Consider the following 4,939-nt stretch of genomic DNA (forward strand, 5'->3'; position numbering starts at 1 on the left):
TTCCCATCATATTGAATCGGAAAAATTAACCTATCAGTGGCCTTTTTCTTTTGAATAGTACCCGTGTATATACCTGTAGCTCTATCTAGGCATTTAAGTAACATATTTGCTGAGTAACCCCTCTCCAGAAAACGTGAGGTGATTTTAGCACACTGTGCGTTTCTGCGATCTACTTCTGAGTTGATCCTCATAGCCCTCAAGTACTGGGAAATTGGTAGACTGTCCTTTAGTGCGGGTGGATGAAAGCTAGTGGCCTGTAACATCGAGTTCCGATCCGTTGGTTTGCGGAACAGGGTAGTGATTAATCTAGAATCAGATACCATTAATGTGACATCAAGGAAGTTAATTTCAGATACAGAGCATGTGGCTGTAAACCGGATAGGACTAGGTAATGCATTAAGTTCCCTAACCATATCTTCAAATTCCCCTTGTGTTCCCTGCCATATCATAAAGATATCATCAATAAATCTGCGAAAGAACAAGATCCTATGCCCATATTGTGGTTGTATATATGTCTTTTCATACCATGCCATGTACAGATTGGCATACGACGGGGCCAAATTAGACCCCATCGCAGTGCCTGACAACTGCATAAAATAATCATCTTTATACAAGAAGTGATTATTAGACAATACCAGTTCAATGAGCTCAAGCAGGTAATCTGTCGGAATCTCTACACATGGTGTTGATTCAAATGCCTGTCTTAATACCTGAAGACCTTCCCCATGAGGTATCACCGTGTATAGTGAACACACATCCATAGTTGCTAAGAGCATATCCCCAGTCACATGAATCCCAGTTAGACTCTGTAGGAAATGCCCTGTGTCTCGTAGATAGCTCGGTATTAATTGAACCAATGGTTGTAACAAACTATCCACAAATTTTGCCAGTGGTTGTAGCAGGGAACCCTCCGCCGATATAATTGGTCGTCCAGGTGGTCGTACCAATGATTTATGTATTTTTGGCAATAGATAGATCACTGGACATCTCGGATGGTCAACAGTGAGAAATGCCCTAAGGTCATCAGTGATCCAGCGCTGATCAAAACCAAAGTTAATAATGTTATCGATCTTTTTCTTAATCCTTGGCATGGGGTTATGTTCCAACCGCTCATATGTAGATGTATCAATTGTCTGTTAACCTCATGGTCATAGTCACTCCAATCCATGACCACAACCGCACCGCCCTTATCGGCCGGTCTAAAAACTAAGTGCTTGGCGTCACGTAACTGGCGTAATGCCTTACGTTCAGGGACTGATAAATTATCAAAAATATGCTTGGTGGGCATAGCTCTAGTCTCTTGTTGTACACGTCGGAGAAATGTGCGTATACTTGAATTGGATGAGGGCGGGTCAAACACGGATCTAGGTTTAAATGGAGTCCTGACTATATTAGACGGTTGATCAGAGAATAACTCGCGTAGTCGGAGAGTTCTCCCAAACTTGTATTGATCGATCGCATGACGGAAGGAGTCGGGTTGACATGTCGGGACAAATGATAAACCCCTGGAGAGTAATTTGAGTTGTGCCTCATCTAGGATGGTACTAGAGAGGTTGAACACTAGGTCTAACTGCGCCTGCGACGTCCCCTTCTTCGGTTTGTACCCCCCTCTCCTCGCATTCGGTCTGTGCCGCTTCTTAGTAAACGGCTGTGCACCATATGTCGACCTGCTCCCTGCTCTAAAAAATTATGGGTGTCGGATGTACCTTCATAGAAATCTGTGTCCGAAGTGGACGCTGAAGAGCCATAATCCCTGGGTTGTGGGTTGGCTCTCTGTCTTCTCCCTGGGCGCCCTTGTCTATCATATGTAGTATTCCCCAATAACCACCTATACACTGCATGGTTCTGATAGTCATTACTGACCGTGGCGATTTTTTTCCGCTTAAAAGATATCAGTTCCTTCCGGTATGTATCAATCTGTGTACTTAATCGTTCATTCCAATTCTGGGATTTATCATCCCTCAAAGAAGCCGTTAGAACCGTTATAGTAGTTTCGGATTCAACCTGAATTCTTTTAAGTTCTTGACCTACTTCTTCCACCACCAATGCAATGAGATCTAATGAACATTTGTTGAGGACCCCGCACCACCGACTACAAAACACTGGGTTATTACGGCCCAGCGTTGGTATGTTGGTGATGCGGAATCCTCGGGGGATTTGTTTGTTTCTTAAGTATTCAGACAGAAACTGTCCATGCAGGGTCAGGTCCACTTCCCTTTGTCTGTGTTTTAATATTTTATAATACACATCCGCTGGGGTCTCTGCCGGCAATGACTCGAACTCAAGTTTATCAAATAACAATTTTTCAACCTCGTCATCTGTAAACGAAACTATACCCGCCTCTGCTCGGGCTAATAACCCGTCATCCATTAGGTACACGCCTCCTTGTGCCATAGTGTATGTGTATCACACTATGTATGCTCAATTCAGTACTAACACAAAAAAAATAATTAAGGTATACAAAACAACATATAAAAACAAATCACTAAGGTAAAAGGATCAATGATATGCAATCATATACAACATATGCTTCAACCAATCCTACAACCACTGGCAAAATTTGTGGATAGTTTGTTACAACCATTGGTTCAATTAATACCAAGCTATCTACGAGACACAGGGCATTTCCTACAGAGTCTAACTGGGATTCATGTGACTGGGGATATGCTCTTAGCAACTATGGATGTGTGTTCACTATACACGGTGATACCTCATGGGGAAGGTCTTCAGGTATTAAGACAGGCATTTGAATCAACACCATGTGTAGAGATTCCGACAGATTACCTGCTTGAGCTCATTGAACTGGTATTGTCTAATAATCACTTCTTGTATAAAGATGATTATTTTATGCAGTTGTCAGGCACTGCGATGGGGTCTAATTTGGCCCCGTCGTATGCCAATCTGTACATGGCATGGTATGAAAAGACATATATATAACCACAATATGGGCATAGGATCTTGTTCTTTCGCAGATTTATTGATGATATCTTTATGATATGGCAGGGAACACAAGGGGAATTTGAAGATATGGTTAGGGAACTTAATGCATTACCTAGTCCTATCCGGTTTACAGCCACATGCTCTGTATCTGAAATTAACTTCCTTGATGTCACATTAATGGTATCTGATTCTAGATTAATCACTACCCTGTTCCGCAAACCAACGGATCGGAACTCGATGTTACAGGCCACTAGCTTTCATCCACCCGCACTAAAGGACAGTCTACCAATTTCCCAGTACTTGAGGGCTATGAGGATCAACTCAGAAGTAGATCGCAGAAACGCACAGTGTGCTGAAATCACCTCACATTTTCTGGAGAGGGGTTACTCAGCGAATATGTTACGTAAATGCCTAGATAGAGCTACAGGTATATACACGGGTACTATTCAAAAGAAAAAGGCCACTGATAGGTTAATTTTTCCGATTCAATATGATGGGAATTCCACTATGATTAATAAAATTGTACATCGTCACTGGTCGACTATATCATCTGACGACGATCTACCATTTAAGAATACTAAGGCACCAATGATGGCGCATCGAAAGGGGGCTAATTTGAAACAATTACTGATGCGGCCCACACTGTTTCCTAGGGAGCCTACAGGAAAGTGGACTTCTAATACAGTGATGCAGGCCAGGCCAGGATGTTTCTCCTGTGGCGGTTGTACTACATGCCGATCTATGCTGACTGGGTCCTCTTTCAACCATCCTCATACAGGAAGAACAATTAAAAATTAGGTATCATTTACATTGTAGATTGGACCACGTGATTTACCTACTCAAATGTCCATGTGGACTATGCTATGTTGGGCTCACTACACGGAACTTTAAAGACCGTATGGCAAATCACAGGTCGTCCATCCACACAGCATTACAGACTGGACAGACTGACAAACCGGTGGCCCGGCATTTTCTGCAGGCACGACATCAGGTGGCAAGCCTGAAATGTAGACTTATAGATTGGATCCCACCGAGATCCATCGGGGGCGATAGAACATTGGCCCTTAAACGTCGTGAAAGCTATTGGATACATACCCTAGATACCGTGACTCCAAGAGGCCTTAATGAGGGTAATCCCCTCAATGTATTTTTATAGTCCTCTGCACTGGGTACTGTTTAGATGGAGGGTGGTCTGTAGGCATTATGTGTTACCATCAGTGACCATAAATACTGGTGATTTGGTCATTCTTGTTAGAGCTATAACAGGGAGATAGTATAAACACTGATGCCTGATACATCGTGGGTTTAAATGCTTAAAGTACATGGTGGTTCAGTACATTCATATTTATATTACTTTGTTTTTTACTAGTTTGTTTAATATCATTTATTACTTATTATTTTTTATTTCTGATTTTTTTTGAGGTTATGTAAATGTATTTTTTTGAGTTCATATAAAAATTTCTTTTAATAAGGGATAGTATGCATACATGGTTCGCACTTTCTGTGAACTTACCGGTCCTTGGTTAACTACACGTTTTGCATATCCACAGGTTATTTAATCGTTGACTCTGGGTACTTGTTTCTAATACTGACCATAGGTGTCAGTCTCTTTAGCCTTAGGGAACTAGTTGGATGATGGAGGCGTTACTGTTAAACGTCAGACTGTTTATGGATATCAGGACCATTTTTGATCTGAAATATATATGGTACCTTTATTGATTATATGTGTCTATATTGCCTAGGTGTGATATGTATTTTAAGAGGTGAATCTTTCCCCTTGATGGCCGTGGAATTTGATCTATAATATATTGATAATGTAGCCTTTTGGCTAGTGAAGGGGGGCTCGAGTATGACAGCGCCCCCGTAGCTGTGGAACGCACTTGGAGGCAAAGTTCCGGCTAGATGGAACGCACGGCGACGCGACTTCCGGTCTCGTACTCACGGCCTTGGACCGCACCGCCACGTCACTTCCGCCTTGGTGGAACGCAGGGTGACGCGG

This window comes from Pseudophryne corroboree, chromosome 3, assembly GCF_028390025.1.
Source record: "Pseudophryne corroboree isolate aPseCor3 chromosome 3, aPseCor3.hap2, whole genome shotgun sequence".
NCBI classification, from domain to species: domain Eukaryota; kingdom Metazoa; phylum Chordata; class Amphibia; order Anura; family Myobatrachidae; genus Pseudophryne; species Pseudophryne corroboree.